The following is a 20,635-nucleotide window of genomic DNA, read 5'->3' on the forward strand; positions in this document are numbered from 1 at the left end:
TGCTTTCCTGGCTAAGGAGGCAGCCCGAGTGTATACTGTACTGTGGGCGACACCTGCATAACACCTGTGTATGGGTGCTTCTGCATTTCCATTAGTTTATAACTGGAAAACAACTCATCAGTTTTTCACCCTATTCTCAAATCTGCAGTCATAATGTCAAATGCTAGTGTCCAGGTGACACTGACTCAGGTAATACCATTCTCCATTCTATCAACACAATAGGGACACCCAGCCACAGACTCTCCCGCATAGTCATGAAGGGGGTGTACCAGACAACTGTCTGAAAGCCAAATGCAAAAACATAATTATTAATTATATTTATGTCTGGAGTTACCACATGGCTCCATTTTACTGTGCTATCTCCCTCTAGGCCTATTCTCTCAGAGTAGTAACTCTCTTCAGCAGTCTCAAAATTGTAATGATTTAGACAATCAATAGTGGTCACTCGATTTACATCCTTTGAAACACCTGTTCACCTCTCTTAGCCTCAAAGGGACTTAACACTATGATTTCTAGAGATCCTTCCAGTTCTAACATTCTATGAGAAATAAGGTCCATAGGAAGTACAAGGAAAAACAATGAATTAAAAAAGAAAAAAAAAACTTCCCTGGAATCCACCCATTCCAAGTAATAATATGAAATTTATTTTTGGACTCAAAGACTAACTTTTCCAGAGTCTTTGTGTTTTCACATGCAAATTGATCTGATGCCTACCCAACCCTACACAGGTAAAGAAAGACACATTCTGATGGCCCTGATGTTTATTTTGTTTCTTTCTCAGGACGTTTTTCAAGAAGCTAGGTTCACGGGACTGAGTCAGCTCTGAGACAGAACAGGCTGGTTCCAGCAGCTAGACTCTGGCATCTCTTTCTAACAAGGCTATTTCTTCAACGAAGAAACTTCTGTTATAACTTAGAAGAGTTGATATTCCCTGCCTCTCTTTCCAACTTTCTTACAATTATGTGAGTGTGAAGAGGGCAGGGTCCTGCTTTGCTATCATTTTCTATGGTGCCTGCCTTCAATTGGCCCACTCAGGCATATTTCTCTTCAGGACAAGAACGGATGAGGAAACAGTATCATTTGCTGATTCTCTGTTGTTAAATCCCCTTGCAGGGCATGAATATAATCTATCATTACAAAATTAGAGTGCTCCTTTCATTACATTAGTAGCCATTTAACCAGGGATGCAAAATTATGTGTCACCAATATGTGGAGAAGGAGGCTACATAGTTTAGCAAAGTACTGGAAAACCAGTGCTGTTCCCATGTGTTGGCTGTGTAGCCTTGTCACCTAGCCTCCAAATTTATCCAGCCTATAAGTGCATAGAGCAGATCTAACGAAACTCTGGACCATGAATCTACCTAAGTAAATTGATTATGGAATCCAGGGCTAAAAAGAAAAAAAAGAAAAGAAAAAGGAAAAGGAAAAAAGAAAAGGAAAAAAAAAGAAAAGAAAAGATGGCCCCTGGAAGAAACAATTTGAATATGAACTTGCAACTTGAAGTTCAAGTAGTGAAAAGATTTCATGCCTGCAAAGAGAGTAGCAAATTCTCATAAAGTGTTGCTTCCTATGTCCTGACTCAGATTTCATAGTTGATGGCTATTTCAAAAGGTACAGTACTATTAGGGTGCACATCCTGGTCTCAATATTTTCATAGGCAGTGTTAAGAGTTGACTAGACCTCTTCTGTCTAGCCCCCACAACTAAGTTGAAGTCAGGGACAGTGTCTTTCTCTGGGACCCCAGTGCCTTACATCCAGGAGGTATTCACCAAAATTTAAATGTTGGTGAAAATTAATGAAATTTAGGGCCATGTAACATGGATTAAATGTCTTTTATGTGTTAAGTTCTTTCACATTTTTTCCTTTTTTACAAATAAAAAACTAAGACTGAGGGAGTTCATGACGCCTGTAAAATGGTAGAATAAGAGTTCCTGATTTTTAATTCCGTGTGTGGTGGCCTGTCCTCTGACCTGACTGGCTGATACTGAGGGGGCCAACAACAGGATAGCTACATGACAGACTTGTACAGAACATCTTGTGGTATTTTTTCCCCCAGATATGTATAAAATAAAAGGTGGGTAGGGGCATCTTGTCATGATTTTAGACTCCAATCTTCATTCACATCTAGCTATACTACAAGATACATGTTCCTTTTTAACAAATTTTAAAAGACTAAATGAAATTCAAATATTTTGAAATAGTTGAAAATGTTTTTAAGTGTTATTTAATTGCATGTGGGAACTTCATAAATGGGAGCAGTAATTACGTAATCTCCAAACTGCATACTTACCATGCCCATGAACCTTTCAAAAAAAATTTTAATGCTTTTATTTTGTTTTTGAGACAGAGAGAGACAGAGCATGAACAGGGGAGGGGCAGAGAAAGAGGGAGACACAGAATCTGAATCAGGCTCCAGGCTCTGAGCTGTCAGCACAGAGCCTGACATGGGGCTCGAACTCACGTGTCTGTGAACCTTTCAAATAAATGGAACTATGTTTACAAATGAGCTACCCCAAGAGACTCTGGTTTTAATTCACTGAGAATTTCTCATGTTTGCTTTTTTATTTGATTTTTAAATTTTTTTTTAATGTTTATTTGTTTTTGAAAGAGAGAGAGAGAGACAGAGTGCAAGGAGGGGAGGGGCAGAGAGAAAGGGACACCCAGAATCTGAGGCAGGCTCCAGGCTCCGAGCTGTCAGCACAGAGCCCGATGAGGGGCTTAAACTCAGGAACCCTGAGATCATGACCTGAGCTGAAGTCAGACGTTTAACGGACTGAGTCACCAAGGTGCCCCTTGTGTTTGCTTTTTATATAGGAGTATTTTCATTGAGACTTTTCTGTATACCTTACACTGATAACAATATAGACCAGAATTATATTCTTTATTGTTATAACTGGTGTTGCATAATCAGTGTCCCCACAGTCTTGGTTTGCCCACAGTGGCTGAATTTAAGCCTTTTGCCCTGGTGTAATTAGTGGTAGTACTTTCAGAAGTGAAAGTGGTTACCCTGTCCAAGGTATGCTGGTTGGCTCATCCTGAGAATACTCATCCTCTCAGTTTTGGGCCAAGCATGAGCCAGAGACTAATCTAATCAACAGTGCTCATTTTTCAGTGTGCACTCATGGATACAGAAAACAGATTGGTGGTTGCCAGAGGCAGGGGCTTGGGGAACAAATGGATGAAGGGGATAAAAAGGCACAAACTTTTGGCTATAAAATAAGTAAGTCTTGGGGATATAATGTTCAGCCTGGTGACTATACTTAATGATAATGTATTACATATTTCAAGGTTGCTAAGAGACTAGATCCTAAAACTTCTCATCACAAGAAAAACAAATATTTTTGTAACTATGTAAGATGACAGATGTTAACCAGACTTAGTGTGGTGATTCTTTCACAATGTATACAAATATTGAATCACTATGTTGTACATCTGAAATTAATACCTCAATTAAAAGAAAATGAAACAATGCTGGTTTTTCAATAATAAAAGGCAATTTAGAATCATGAACTTAGACTTCAAACTCGACTATGATGTGCCCTTTTGCTATTTACTTGCTCTTTCTAATTCTTGGTTTCCTTATCTGTTAAATGGGAATACTTTAACTTATATCTCAATAATTATTATGAGGATTAAAATCACACATCAAGAATCTAATACCGGGGCACCTCAGTGGCTCAGTCGGTTAAGCATCTGACTCCAGCTCAGGTCATGATCTCGCAGTTCGCATGTTCAAGCCCTCCATCAGGCTCTGTGCTGACAGCTCAGAGCCTGGGGCCTACTTTGGATTCTGTGTCTTCCTCTCTCTCCACTCCTCCGCCACTCATGCTCTGTCTCTCTCTCTCAAAAATAAATAAAACATTAAAAATATTAAAAAAATAATCTAATACCAAATATTCAAATATATATAATTATTATTAAATTATAGAAACCACCATCATAAAAATAAATGTTCTCAACCATTTTCCTCCATAGACTGAAACCTTCTTGAGGTCCAAGACTAGGTCTTACTCATCTTGGAGCCCAAGAGACTGCACTGGTGAGTTTCTCATGTTAGGCACTTAATGTTTTTTGTTTTTTTTTTTTTTAATTTTTTTTAACGTTTATTTATTTTTGAGACAGAAAGAGACAGAACATGAACGGGGGAGGGGCAGAGAGAGAGGGAGACACAGAATTGGAAGCAGGCTCCAGGCTCTGAGCCATCAGCCCAGAGCCTGACGCGGGGCTCGAACTCACGGACCGCGAGATCGTGACCTGAGCCGAAGTCGGACGCTTAACCGACTGAACCACCCAGGCACCCCAGGCACTTCATGTTTTGAAAGAAAGGTTACACAAAAAGAATGAGCCTTGTTCACTTTCCTATTTTTTGTATGAATTTACTATGTATCTTTGGAAGATTTCCTTTTAATCTTTGGACTTCAGAATAAATGTATTCACGATTTTAATAATTTAATAATTTCAACATAAATCAACAGTATTAATTATCAACAATGAAAATCCAGTGACTAAAATGCCACATATTTTTTGATCGGTTACAGAAGGTAACTTTGCTTTTAGGGACTAGATTATTACTTTATTTTATTTATTTATTTATTTATTTATTTATTTTTAATGTTTATTTTTGAGAGAGAGAGAGAGAGAGAGAGAGAGAGAGAGAGATAGGCAGCATGAGTGGGGAAGGGGCAGAGAGAAAGGGAGACACAGAATCTGAAGCAGGCTACAGGCTCTGAGCTGTCAGCATAGAGCCCGACCTGGAGCTCTAACCCATGAATGGTGAGATCGTGACCTGACTGGACACTTAACTAACTGAGCCACCCAAACGCCCCTAGAATATTACTTTAGATGTGAATGCTTCTATTTTTTTTTAATTTAGAAAAACTATATACATGCCCAAGAGTATTTGTTCTAGCATTGTTTATAAAAATTAGTAAAAATAACCTAAAGTTCCAGTGATAGTAGAATGATTAAGGTATGTTTAGGCACATGATGTAATATTTTGCTCTCAATATAAGAAAGTGACATAACACACAGAAAAAGTGTTAAAGTGATTTTAAAAGGTGGGATATAGGAACACCTGAGTGGTTCAGTCAGTTAACTGTTCAACTCTTGATCTCAGCTCAGGTCTGGATCTCAGGGTCATAAGTTCAAGCCCCGTGTTGGGCTTCATGCTAGGCATAGAGCCTACTTAAAAAAAAGGTGGGATATAAAATTGATAATTACAATATCTTGGAAATATATATGTGAAAATGAGTAAACCAGAATGAAGAAAGTTAGAAAGTTTTATCTAATAAAAATAGATTTTTTTAACTTCAGTTATTCAGAGAGTAGTTTTCAACCAAAACATTGTGAACTATTACTAACATCTGAAGACACAGGGCATGTTTTTGAAATGTTTAAACTCATGTTTCCATATTTTATACTGTTATTTCATTATTTGTACTTTAGCATAGTTATAAAATCTTTTATAAATATAAAACATGACAAAATAGAGTATAAAAAGATTTATTATATAATGTAAAGCTGGTAACCTAAATATTATGTCTCAAAATTTGTGCAATAAATGGAAATTTAAGAAATGCTATGACAAAATTAATGGTCAGAACCTCAGTAAAATGGTGTCTTCAAAACCTAAATTGCACTTGACATGCTGCCTTCCTTAAATTTGCATTAAAAAAATATTCATTCACTTCCAAGCCTTTATTTAAAACTGCCCCAACTATTGTTTGGAACAGCTGGTAGCAAATGTCTTAGTGACATAGCTGTTCATAAGAGGACTCATTTCTACCATCTGTGTCTGCAAATATGAAGATTTCTGAGTTTACAATTTTTATTGGTTTATTTAAACATGAACAACTATTTCACAGTTAAGAAAACAATGCTCCTACCTGCAGACTCCTTTTCCTTCTCTGAATACTGAATTTTGAAATAATATAAACCAGCCAATAGTTCATGCCCTGATCCTTACTTTTACCTCATCTAACATGGTCACCCTTATACCTCTCAGCTGACTGATCTTGGCAGATAGATCTTTAGTCTGTATTTGTGATACCTTTGTCACTTCTGAAGAATACTGGCTGGTTATTTTGTAGAGTATTACTCAATTTGGGTTTGTCTATGTTTCTTCCTGAGTGTACTTGGATCGTGCATTTTTTGTAAAAATACAACAGAACCTATTTTGAGCCCTTTCAAGGAGTCATATCAACAGGCATGCAATATTGATATGTCTCACTACTGGTGTTCATTGTGATCACTTGGTTAACATGATATTGGTCACGTCTCTCTAATATCAGGTTACCAGTTTTCCCTTTGTAATAGCTGAGGGCACTGTAGAGAGATCTCTCAGAATATGAAAATATTGTATTTCTCATTATTTAAAATACTAATTTTACCATCCATTGATGATATTGGCTAAAACAATAGTTGCTGTGATGTTTACCAAATGATGACTTTTTCCCCTATTGTCATCACTCTTTCTACATTCACTAATTTATTTTTTTTATTTATTTTTTTTATTTATTTTTGGGACAGAGAGAGACAGAGCATGAACGGGGGAGGGGCAGAGAGAGAGGGAGACACAGAATCGGAAACAGGCTCCAGGCTCCGAGCCATCAGCCCAGAGCCTGACGCGGGGCTCGAACTCACGGACCGCGAGATCGTGACCTGGCTGAAGTCGGACGCTCAACCGACTGCGCCACCCAGGCGCCCCTACATTCACTAATTTAATTCTACCATGAGGAAGAGCTTCCCATCCCCTCCCTCATTTACCTTTATTACATTATTTACTTCCGTTATTTACTTCTGTAATCTATTATTTACTCAGATATTTTTTCATTTAATATTTTTAATGGAAATCTTGGAGCAGCACATATATTTTAGGGAATATATATATGGTCAGGATGTAGCAGGGTACTGTTCTGAACATTTCACATGTTTCAACTCAATCTTCTCAGTAACACTATGAGGATATACTCATTTAAAGATGAGGAAATTGAGACACAGGAAACTTAGATAACTTGCCCAAGTCTTTCTACCAGTAAGTGACAGAGTTAGGACCAGAACCTAAGCAGTCTGGCTCTAGACTCCATGTTTTCAATCAAAATAAAACATTTAATCTAATAAAGCTTGGCCAGAACCAGGAGGATTTTTTTTCTCTCTTGTCTCTAGCCAAGATCAGTAAGTACACAAGGCATGTTAGGATCTCAGCAGCATAGAACAACAAGGTAGAGCTTACTCACAAGGGTGAGGCTGAAGAATGATAATCTGGCTGCACAGGTATATTCTAGCAAGAATGGTAGAGCAATTGGAGATGTAACAGGATGGTTTCATCATGTTCCAGATATGCTCTATGGGTAGTATCTTTCTCCACACTGTCTTAATTGATTAGGAGGAGTGTATACCATGGGTGCAGGATGGAAGAATGAATACACCTGAGGTAATTAATTAGCCATATCTAGAAGGAATACCAAGAATTATAAAATTAGGCAGCAACCATTGCTTATGAAAAGTTTAATGGTAGTGATTAAAGTATATTTATGATGAAAAGAATTAGTATCCAAGTCTGGAAATGGGACTAGTCAGAGCTAGGTGAGATCAGTGGTCTTGAATACCAGGCAGGTAATCAGGCCAACTACAGAGCAGAGAATTGAAGCAAACTTTCAGTTCTATAACCAGGCCAGCACAGGAGGAAGGAATGTTGCAACTTGGAAACCTTAAAGGCCCCTGCTCTTCGTAGGCATAGCAGCACAGTTACCACACAGCCAGGAAAAGCCTAGGGGGCTTTGAGTTCAGATTAAACTTTCAGTAGGCCTGACAGTGGTGCCATTTCTACTACATCTGCCAGCAAATATCTTAAGAGCTGGACATAGTTGAACAGATAGATGGGGCTCTTTCATTCAATTATTCTTAAATCCACGCATTCATTCATTTTTTTTTAAGTTTATTTATTTATTTATTTATTTATTTAGAAGAAGGGGAGGGGCAGAAAGAGAGGAGGAGAGAAGATCTGAAGCAGGCTCTGTGCTGACAGCAGAGAGCCTGATATGAGGCTTGAACCCACAAAACGTGAGATTGTGACTTGAGCTGAGGTTGGACACTCAACCAACTGAGCCACCCAGGCGCCCCCTGCATTCACTCTTTATCAAGTGCCTCCAATAAGCCATGCATATATTCAGGGAATAGATCATGATCAGGACATGTTCGAAGAATCCATGTTCTAGTGAGGCTGTGCTCCAGTAATGAATACAGGGTGCACATGGGAGGAAACAGTCATTCCAACTTTGTGGTGGTGTGTCTGGATAGGAAGGTTAAGAGAAGGTTTCAAGGAGGAAACAGATCCAGCTGTGAGGATAATCAAGGCAGAGAAATTGAGACAAGTGCCCACAGAAGCACACACCTGTTATAAATGCAAACACATTAAAAATACAAAGTGGCCCATCAAGTAAGATGACTGTGTTAGCAAGAGGACACCATAAAAACCACATATACTACCATCTCTGAGTAGCAAGTTCAGCTATGGTGGAGTGGAAGTAAGGTTAAGTTGTGTCAGAGATGCTGAGAGACTCTTAAATAGCCATAAAGTGTGGCACTGAGTGACACTTGTGTGACTCATTCCCTAATAATAGGAATTAGAACTGTGCAAGATCTAGATGGTCATAGAGTTCAATCTCTGATTATTTTAATTTTAGACAAGGTATAAGAGTAATTATTTACATTTGCATAATACTTATAAAACACTTCCATAACCATTATCTCATTTGATCCTCACACCAATTTTATGGGATAAGCAGAAAACATATTATTAAAATCCTTATTTCCCAGAAGAGGAAACTAAAGGAGCTCGAAAATTTGATGGCTGGAGAAGACAAATCCTGAAGTAGGGCCAAATTAGGAATCAAGGTTTCTAATTTCTCTTCCAGTTTTCTCTTCGTAATACCAACTCCTCCAATTTGCCAGTTAATCAAGGAGCAGGATATAGACGGTCCCTGACTTACAATGGTTTGACTTCTGATTTTTCAAGTTTACAGTGGTTTGACGGTTATATGCATTTAATAGAAACCACACTTCTTTTTTTTTTATTTTTTTTTACATTTATTCATTTTTGAGAGACAGAGAGAGACAGAGAAAAAGCAGGGTAGGGGCAGAGAGAGAGGGAGACACAGAATCTGAAGCAGGTTCCAGCCTCAGAGCTGTCAACAGAGAGCCCGAAGTGGGGTTCGAACTCACAAACCGCTAGATCATGACCTGAGCTGAAGTCAGTGCTTAACCGACTGAGCCACCAGGTGCCCCGAAACTGCACTTCTTTTTTTTAAGTGTTTATTTATTTATTTTGAGAGAGAGAAAATGAGAGAGTGGGGGAGGGGCAAAGAGAGAGAGAGAGACAGAGAATCCGAAGCAGGCTCCATGCTGTCAGCTCAGAGCCTGAAGTGGGTCTCAGCCTCACTAACCATGAGATCATGACCTGAGCTGAAATACCAAGAGTTGGACACTTAACCAACTGAGCCACCCAGGCACCCCTAGAGGCTGTAATTCTAATTTTCAGTCACTTCCTGGGCCAGTGATATGCAGGATGATCCTCTTGTGATGCTGGATAGGGGCAGAGAGCTGCACCTCCCATTTAACCACATGGTCACAAAGGTAAACCACCCACATACTTACAACCATTCTGTACCTGCACAACCATTGTGCTTCTCACTTTCAGTACAGTATTCAATAAATTACATGAGCTATTCAACACTTTGTTTTAAAGTAATCAAGTACTTCATTATAAAGTAACCATTGTGTTAGATGATTTGGCCCAAACATAGGCTAATATAACTGTTCTGAGCATGTTTAAAGTAGGTTAGGCTAAGCACTGCTATTCAGTAGGTACATTAAATGCATTTCAACTTACGATATTTTCAGCTTACGATGGGTTTATAGGTACATAACCCTGTTACAAGATAAGGAAGAACTATACTTAGAAATGAGGAGTCAGATATTCTCTCTTAGTGATGCTCCATGTATAGATATCTCCTTCCTGTGGAAAGGCTATGAGGAGAGGCATAATAATGTCATATAGAGAAAATCTTTCAAAGTGTGAACCCTCTGGAAAACCTATCTTAACATCTCTGCAGGACTTTGCAGAAAAGACAAAATCTTATCCATATTTTATATCCTATATAAAAAAAGGAAGCTTGCTATTCAAACATTGCTTTAAGAAAGTTTCCTAGGTTCTCCTTCCAATGAGATTGCCACCCATTAAGCCCTATTTTATATGAACTCCATATCTGCCCCTGCATGGGGCTGTGGATATCAGAGCCAAGGTTTTCCAAGCAAAAGTTAAGGAGCTGTCTCATATTCCCTGTAGAACTTCAATAGGTAAGCAAATATACAAAGCTCTGAAGAAAATCCCAACAGAAAATAGTCACCCAAACTGGTGATTATTTGGCACAGAATCTTGGTATTCAATAGGTCTCATGATTATGTTTTACTTTTTAGTGGCACAAGATCCTGAGAGTGGGGGAAGGGAGAGTGGTGGGCAGATGATATTTTGATAACCTTAGTATGTTGGATCTTTATCCTTACCTCAGTTTCCAAACATCTGGGACATACACACTTTACCTCCCATGACATTACCTCTCCACTGCTGGATATGTTCAGCATGATTGGAAATGACAGAGCCTGGGACTTTCCCAAAATGACCCTCAGTGGTGATCTCTTCGAGGACATTATCTCTTATTTTGTGGGCTCCAAATCTGAGTGGGCTTGCAGGATTCAGTGACAGTAAAGGGGATATGATTACAAAGCCTCAGGATAGGCCGTGGGCCATTTTGGCAGGATCCAAATTATCAGTGAACCAAATAGCCTGTCTGTCTGGAAGAGATTTGAGGCAAATAAAATCACATTGCATCCTATCAGAAACCTAACAACAATTTCTACAATTAATCACTAACCAAAAATGGCAGATTGTAGCCCCAGAAGCAGCAGATACTTCTAATTAGTGCTAGATGATTGACCACACACACTGATTTGGCCATACATGCTGGAAGGAATTACAGTTAATTGCCAGTGGTAATGAAGCTCATATTGACTAGTTAGGCAATATCAAAAGCAAAATTCAAAGCTGTTTCAAGAAAAGATCAAAATGATACTGAAGGTTGGTGAGCAGGGCAGCTGTTTACAGGTTTGTCAAACGAACTTTAATATGAGAAACATGCCAGTAAAATTATAAAAGGAGATTAAACAGGTACCGCCTATTTACTAAGTTCTGAATTTATAAATCTAGGATGATAGATGAATAAATTTTTACCTCAACCTAGTACAAAGCCAAATGAGAGCAATTTGATTTACATTAAATATCTCCAAGTGAAGAATATTAATGAAAGGCCAAAGGAAAAAGGCAGGATAAGAAAAAAATGATACTGAGGCTTAATGGCAATGCATTACAAACAGACAGGAGACATTAACAGCCAGACATTCTGTGCAGCAAACCATTATTTATGACAAGGTCACCTTTGCTATAAGTAAATATTCAGCAACCATTGAGTTATTGGCTGGTGGAGACCTTAAAAGTTACAAAATCCATTCCCTTCATTTTACAGCTTTTGAAACGGATGCCCAGGAATAGGGGATGGAAGAGAAGAAACTAAAAATTATTAAGAACTTGTCATGGAAAGGTGCACATTTCTATGCCTTTCACATACCCTACTCATTCAATCCCCTTATAAACGTTGAAAGGCAGGTGTCATTGGACCCAGTTCATACTGGGAAACCAACAGGAAACTAAGGCTTCAGAAAAGTGGTAGAGCTGGTCCCCACTCCTGCTACCTTTATGGGAAGGAATCATGGCTGGCCCATTTGGTGAGCCAGTGGCACTCTGGGACTGGATTCCAATTTCAGGAGTTTATTCCTGACCCAGGGAATAATAACAATTCTATCAGAGGCACTTGGATCTCAAAAATAGTACTTGGGAAATGTTTAAAAAGGGCAAGCATTTGACAACCATTGAGTTTTAGTACAAGGGAAGGCCTACTTATCCAAGAATAGTCATATACCTATATACTAATTTAGAAATAAAAAAAAATTCCTTAGAATATACTGACAAATAATGTTGGCTCCCATTGATTGAAGACCAGCTATATGCTTGGCTCTTTGCTAGACAATTTACTTTTTATTAATACCTGAGTATAATTATTATTAGACCTTGCAGATTAAAAAAAAAAAAAAAGACAATGTATCCCAGGGTGTATAAGTGACCACCACAAGGTTACATGGTCAGGAAGTGGCAAAGTCAGATTTTATACCCAGGTCTATGGGCCCCAACACCCCTGTTTTAGTTTCTCTATGACTCAGATCTCTTGACATTCCCTAACTCTCCACTGAACCCCATAGAATTCTCAGTCTGAACAGTTCATTTGTACATTGACATCATTATATATCCCATATTTCTAACTTCCAATATTTCTACAGTAAACTTCTACAGTAAAACTTCTACACTTCCCATATTTCTAACTAGTTCTTTTTGTACTAGTCCTGTCTCCCTAAGAAGATGGCATGCTTGGACACCACTCTATATTCTCCCCAGCATGAACGATGCTACCTCACATATCACTGACACAATGCATGCCATTAGCAATAGCTCTGGAAAAGGGCTGCTATAGGCAAACTCTGGGGAGAGGTTCCCCCAGAATCCATCCCAAACCCTGACTTTTGTTGCTAGTTTCTGTCCTTGCTGAGAACTGCCTGAGGCATTCAAGAAGGAGGCCCAGAGGAAGTGTCCATAGCTAAACCATTAGAGTTTGATAATACCCACTTAACTTGGGACCCATCTTTCTAATGACACTCCAACCTATCTTTCTTTGTAGGATAGGTGGGAAATGGAGCCGACTTCAACTGACTGGATCTCCCAAATGATTCTTAAAAAGATTTGTCCCCTTTATCTCATTTCCTCATCTCTCTCATAATCATATTATATTTCTTTCAATTTCTTCTCTCCTTTGCAGGTATTCCACATCTCAAAATCCTGGCTGGAAGAAAATTCCAGCAACAGTGAACTCTGGTCACCAGGGAAGGCAACAGAAATGAAGAAAACACTTCAAAATATAGAAGAGCAGATAGATCTTCCTTTACTAATGAGACCAAAATGGAAAACTATAAGTAGACAAATGGCATCAATCAGTGGTCCAAGGGCAAGGACTAATAAAATTTAGGAATACAGCTAAATTCAGAATAAATTGAATTCATTTTGAGAGACAAGCTTGAAGAGAAACTTCCTTGAATTAAGTGATTTGAAAGAATATGTTATTTTGATTCCCTCAAGATTAGAAGCAGACTATTCTAAGGAAATAATTTTTTTTCCTTTTCTTCTTTAGTCTTACAAAAATGCTATATAATTTAACCTCAAATATATTCAAATATCATAAAAATAATTGTATTTTGTTTTCAAGTCTTGATTTAAAAATGGGTATTCTTGGTTACAATATTTGATGTGCCTAATGAGCTTTAATAATACTGTTAAATAAGACGTTATTTCAAGTTACCTTGTTGAACTGGAGACTACTGAGCAGATACCTACTGTCTAAGATAAAGTTACCCATTCTCAATAAATATCAACAATAAACATCAATAAACAAACATAAAACTTTGAAATGAAACTTTTCTTTTTAACTTTTTACTGTAGAAAGTTTCAAACACATGCAAAGAAGGATTCCCATTTATCCATCATTTGGTTTCACTTCTCTTCAAAATTTTGCCAGTCATCTTGTCCCACCTTAAACTACCTCTGTCTCCTTCTCTCTCTCCCCATCTGTCTATCTATCTTTTAGAAACAGACATTGTAGTATTTTAGAGCTAAATCTTGGTCATTTTAGTATTTTAGAGTTAAAGGCTGACATCCAGGCATTTCACCTGTAAACACATTAGTATTTCTTTCCAACAGATATTTAAAATACATGTATATATTTCACAATATCATAGTTACACCTAATAAATTATTAAGAATCATTTAAAATATTATTTAATACTTATTTCAACACTGAAATTCAAAAATTGAAACTAGTTTTTATTGTGAAATGTAAGGATGTCTCTGGTATGGTAAGATGAGAATTATTAACAATGTGGCCAAGGTTAGCCAGACAGGGACTCTTGGCCAAGAAGCTTCTCTGATTCTGATTCTTTTATAGGAAAGAGTTTCCTGACTGTATTTTCTAGCTGACTTAGGATAAGCCACTTTGCCTTATTCTCTGTTCTCTGAATTAATTCTCCTAAATTTGAATTGACTATTGTGATTTGGCTTTCTACTTTGTGATATGCACTCCTATATGAACTCTTATTCTAGATTTGATTCTAGCACTTCAGTTAACCTTTGATCTCCATTTTCTATGGAGACAGCATAATCCAGTGGTAAGTCTCTGTCATTACACTGTTTATGTTAAACAAGTTTGGGTTTTTCCATTTACTACCTGTGTGACTTTGGGCAACTTATTTAGCTTTTCTGTGCCTCAGTCCCTTCATCTGTAAAATGAATATAATAAGAGTACCTATCTCAAAGAATTGAGAATTAGAAGAAATAACCCTTTGCTGAGTGCCTGGTATATACTAAGCACTCAGTAAATGTTGGCCATAATAGTTGCCTTCAGTTCGAGCCTTTGCTGTGAATTTGATAATCCTGGGATTTCCTGCACTCTTCTTTAGCATGTCCAACAAATACCTAAACTCAGTTACCACCCCTCTGGCAGCCACATTGCTGTCACTCCCACCACTCTGTTTCCGTTGATCAAATTTCTTTTGTGCTTTCTCTGAGACATTCATAGGCTTCCACAATGACTTCTAAAAAATCATAAAGTACTTCCTCCCCATTTTTAATTTACCTTTTCTTAATATTAGGCAATAAGCTGCCTAACAACAGAAATGATATTTAAGGCACCTTTGTTCAGTGTGCTTCTAGCATAGTATCTGTCATAAATGTTTACTGAATGAATCCCTAAATATTATATATAAGCAAACGTGTCCTTTCTTGCTATTTCCAATACTAGTTCCTATCTTGTCTCAGGGACCCAATGCTTCCACCTTGCTATACTATCTTCTTCAGTAACCTCCAAAGGTCTTCTATTTTCTACTACATATGATTAAGCTCTGTTTGGTCCTCAAAGTCCTGTATAATACAGTCTCACTGGATTTTATCATATACCACTCCAATTTTATCTTACACTACTTGACAACTATAAATCCTCAGCTGATAGGCAGGATTCTTGCTATCCTACTCATGATGATACAATGTTTATTTCCATTGTTGGGCACTTTTCAAAACAGAACTTCTATTAATAGGTTCCCCAAATAAGAAAATGGTATGATTTTTTGTTACATTCCTTATGTTGAAAAAAGACATCTTATTTTGATTTCATGGCATTTTACTGGTTTCTCTGACTCTTAATCAAATACTCTATTATATGATGGATCAGATGGCCTAGATTCAAATTTTGACTCACTTGAAGGCTTCATGAACTCAGACTAAATATTTAACCTCACTAAGCCTCAACTTGCTCACCTGTGAAAGGGAAAGAACATTAATACCCATCTCACTGGGTTGCTTTGAGGGTTAAATGAGGCAATGGCATATTGCAAATGCTCAATAAATGCTGTGATGATGATGGTGTCAATAATAAACAATTTATTTTCTTGGGATGAAACTGGATTTTGTTTGCACCCCTTGCATTTAGACACAAAAACAAACAAACAAAGATTAAGCCTACATATTTTTCCAATGTATAAGTTGATTTTCTCCTGCCTTCTTCATACTAATTGGTTTGAAGGTGACAGATTTTCAGAATTCCTAATCTCTTATTTCAGCCAAAGAGGATGTCTATTAATATGGCTAGAATAACAATTTTCTACATATTCACACATCAAAGCTAACTGCAAAGAGAAAAAATATATTGCATGCAAGCATTTGAGAATGAAGAATTATAGTTCGCTGTTATCAATAAAAAACTTTAAAAACTATAATAAAGTCAAGAAATGCAGCCATAAAAAATGCAAATTCTACCAATCAAACACTTTACACCTTATTTCTTTTCGGTCTCCCATCCAAGTACTAACCAGGCCCGACCCTGCTTAGCTTCCGAGATCAGACGAGATCGGGCGCGTTCAGGGTGGTATGGCCGTAGACCCTTTTCGGAATTTTTAAGTACAGAGACTATCCAATTGAAGTAGAGTTATTAAAAGTTATACACTTTTTACTTAGAGATTAATGTGTTTCAGATAGTAAATCCACATCAGTATAAAACTGATTCCACAAAGTTAGAAATGCTCTTTAATATTTTTAATAATAAAATACTATTTGTATTCATTTTTCTATTTCTCATTGAACCCATAGACTGCCAACTTGGCTTCCCATTTCCTGACAATGAGAAGCTAAGACCGCAAAACTCTTTGCAAGAGTACAGATGTATGCTACAGTACAGTGTTAAATGTTTTCCACACATATGTCCAAGAAGAAGTGTTAGGGAAACTAAAAAATGTATTTTTAACTAAATGAAAATAAAAATGAAACATCAAAATTTTGTACAATGCAGCAAAAGCAGTAGAGGGAAATTTATAGCACTGAATGTATACACTGGAATGAAAAAAAAATTTTAAATTAATAATCTAAGGTCTCACCTTAGAAAACCAAAAAAAGAAGAGCAATTTGAATCGAAAAAGAAGAAGAAGAGAGGAAGTAATAAAATTTCAGCATGCATCAATGAAATTAAAAATAGGAAATCAATAGAGAAAATAAATTAAACTAAAAGCAGAGTTTTGGAAAGATTATTTAAAATTATAAACCTCTAGTCAAGTTGACCAAACAGAGAAGACACAATTTACTAACATCAAAAGTGAAAGAGGTAAAATAATTCCTGACACAATGGTTATTAAAAGATAATAAGGAAACATTATGAATAGCTCTATGTCCACAAATTTGATAACTTAGGTGAAGTGTAACAACTCCTTAAAAGGTAAAAACTACCAAAACTCACACAGGAAGAAGTAAATAATCTGAATAGGTTTATGACTACAGTATGAAAGAAATGGAATCAATAGTTAATAACCTTCCAAAAAAAAAAAAAGCAATTACCCAGACAATCATTTCCATGTATGCAAAACTGGTCCAACATTTGGAAATCAGGTGCTATAATCCATCACATCACATTACATTCCTTCCATTCTAAGGAAGAAAAATCATGTCATCATATCAGTTGATGCAGAAAAAGCATTTGACAAAATCCATACCTATTTATGATTTTAAAAATATCAAAAAACTACAGGGAAATCTTCTCAACTTGATAAAGAATATCTATAAAAGACCTACTTCTGATATGATACTTAATGATGAGAAACTGGGTACTTTCCACCTAAGATTAGAAACAAGGTAGAGATGCCCCTCTCTAATCACCCCTATTTAACTCCACACTGGAAGTCCTGGTGAGTACAGTAGGACAAGAAGAGCAAATAGACCCAGAATATCCAACACAATAGTGAAGAAAAAGAATAAAGTTGGAGGATAAACATTACCCATCTTTAAGACTTCCTATAAAGCTACAGTAATGAAAAGAGCATATTATGGGTGAAAAATGGACACATAGATCAGTGAAACAGAGTAGAGAGCTAGAACTAGACCCATACAAATATAGTTAATTTAGCTTTGATAAAGAGAAAAGGTGATTCAGGGGAGAGAAGAGAGTCTTTTCTCTCTTTTTCTTTTATTTTTATTTTTTATTTAAATCCAAGTTAGTTGACATACAGTGTAATAATGATTTCAGGAATAGAATTTAGTGATTCATCACTTACATATAACACCCAGTCCTCACCCCAACAAGTGCCCTCCTTAATGCCCATCACCCATTTAGCCCATCTCCCCCCCTAAACACTTCTCCTCCAGCAACCCAGTTTGTTCTCTGTATTTAAGAGTCTCTTATAGTTTGTCTCCCTGTCTGTTTTTATCTTACTTTTGTCTCCCTTCCCCTATGTTCATCTATTGTGTTTCTTAAATTCCACAGAAGAGTGAAGTTATATGATATTTGTCTTTCTCTGACTGACTTATTTCGCTTAGCATAATACACTCTAGTTCCATCCACATTGTTGCAAGTGGCAAGATTTCATTCTTTTTGATTGTCAAGTAATATTCCAGTGTCTGTGTGTGTGTACCAACAATAGTCAATATATAAGGTGTGTGTGTGTGTGTGTGTGTGTGTGTGTGTGTGTGTCTGTATCATATCTTCTTCATCCATTTGTCAGTTGATGAACATCTGGGCTCTTTCCATATTTTGGTTATTGTCAATAGTGCTGCTATAAACATTGGGGTATATGTGCCCATTCAAATCAGCATTTTTATCTTTTGGATAAATACATAGTAGTGCAATTGCCGGGTCATAGGGTAGATCTAGTTTTAATTTTGTGAAGAGCCTCCATACTGTTTTCCAGAGTGACTGCACCAGTTTGCATTCCCATCAGCAGTGTAGTGTGCATTTCTCCACAGCTTCACCAACATCTGTTGTTGCCTGAGTTCATTTTAGCCATTCTGACAGGTGTGAGATGATATGTCATGTGGTTTTGATTTGTATTTCCTTGATGATAAGTGATATTGAGCATCTTTTCATGTGTCAGAAGAGAATCTTTTCATTCTCTGGTACTGGAAGAAATGGTACTGGAAGAATTGGACATCCATTTTAAAAAAACGAATATAGGGGCGCCTGGGTGGTTCAGTTAGCTGAGTGTCCGACTCTTGATTTTGGGCCAGGTCATGATCCCAGGCTTATGGGATCAAGCTCTGCCACGGGTTGAGTGCTGAGCATGGAGGCTGCTTAGGATTCTCCCTCCCTCTACCCCTCTCCCCTGCTCATGCTCTCTCTCTCTCTCTAAAAAAAAAAAAAAAAAAAAAAAAAAAAAAAAAATGAATATAGACACATACCTTAACACCTTTCACAAAAGTTAACTCAAAATGGGTTATGTAAAGTGCAAACGCTAAATGCAAAACAATGTAAATGTAAAATGCAAAACTATAAAACTTTTCGAAGATAACATAGGAGAAAATCTAAGTAACCTTGGACTTGGCACTGAGGTTTTAGTTATGACACCAAAAGCAAGATCCATGGACAAAAGAAAATAAATTCACCTTTATTAAAATTAAAAACTGTAATCTGAGAACAATACTGCTAAGAGAATGAAGAGACAAGCTATATACTGGGAAAATAATAACTGAAAAACACATATGTGATAAAAATATTTCTATCCAAAATAAAGAACTTTAAAAGTTAACAACAAGAAAACAATCCAATGAAAAACTGGGTAAAAGATTTGAGCAGACATCTCACCAAAGAAGATATACATATGGAAAATAAGCATAAGAAAAGATGCTCAACATCATTTCTCATTGGGGAATTGTAAATTACAACAATGAGAATACCACCAGATACCCTATTAGAATGGCTAAAATTCAAGACTGCAATACTAACTGCTGATGAGGACTTAGAGCAACAGGAACTCTTACTTCTGGTGGGAATGTAAAACAGTACACTCTGGAAGAAAGTTTGGCAGTTTTTTACAATGCTATCCATACGATCCACCAGTTGTACTCCTAGGTATGTTGCTAATTGAGCTGAGAACTAATATCCACATCAAAACCTGCACCCAAATGTTTATAGCGACTTTAATAATGTCCCAAAATGAGAAGCAACCATGATATTCTGCATTAGGAGAATAATGCAGAGAGAATAATTGCTAAATAAACTGTGGTACATCCATACAATGGAATATTATTCAATGGTTAAAAAAGAATGGAGCTATCAAACCATGGAAAGGCATGGAAGAACATTAAATGAATATTGCTAAGTGAACAAAGTTAGTCCAAAATGCTAAATATTGTGTGATTGCAGTTCTATTACATTATGAAAAAGGCAAAAATATAGAGATGCCCAAATATATAGTGGTTGCCAGTGGTTGTTTGGGAAGCAAGGAGAAATGAATTATGAAGCACAGGGAATTGTTAGGACAGTGAAACTATCGTATATTGGTAGATACATGCAACTAAGCATTTGTCAAAACCTATGTAAATCTGTAACATAAAGGGTGAATTTTAATGTATACAAATTTTAAAAAATCATTTAGGATTTTGGAGATACCAGGAAAGAATGCAGACTATAACAAGAGTATCTGACTATATTAAAAATGTATGAAACAAAATATAAAAATAAAAACAAACAAACAAAACAACAAAAATGCATGAAAAAAGCTCACTGAAGGAGGTGCAAGCCTAAGTATCTTTGGAATAAATAGAGTCTATAAAGGAAAAGAAATTGTACATAAGTTCTGTACTGTAATAAATGTTGTTTCCCATAGGCATATGGCTTAAGCATGATGACTGACACATAAGTATCCCTCAATTGCATAGTTAAATAAATGGATAGCAGCAGATGGTGGGAGCCAACTTTCTCACCGTTAAAGTGGGATTTTACAGATCAGCAAGTAATACACGTGATAATAGAATAGAATTAGAGACATGGAGAAGTCATGTTCAATTTAACATAGATGCAGACTGTTACATTCAGAAATATTTATGGATATGTGTATACATGGGTTAGTGTTCACACAGACCTTTGCTCTGGAAGCTGAAAGGGCTCAGTAT

At 36.8% G+C, this 20,635-nt stretch overlaps 1 protein-coding gene and 1 pseudogene across 8 annotated transcripts in view; both read right to left on the reverse strand.

Annotated features, from left to right (window-relative positions):
• The window catches only part of GRM5 (glutamate metabotropic receptor 5), a 525,626-nt gene that overhangs the window by 229,920 nt on the left and 275,071 nt on the right, over positions 1-20,635 (reverse strand). The gene's annotated exons all lie outside the window — the stretch shown is intronic.
• Positions 16,031-16,144, reverse strand: LOC125917189 (uncharacterized; annotated as a pseudogene).

Source organism: Panthera uncia, chromosome D1, assembly GCF_023721935.1.
Source record: "Panthera uncia isolate 11264 chromosome D1, Puncia_PCG_1.0, whole genome shotgun sequence".
Lineage (NCBI taxonomy): Eukaryota > Metazoa > Chordata > Mammalia > Carnivora > Felidae > Panthera > Panthera uncia.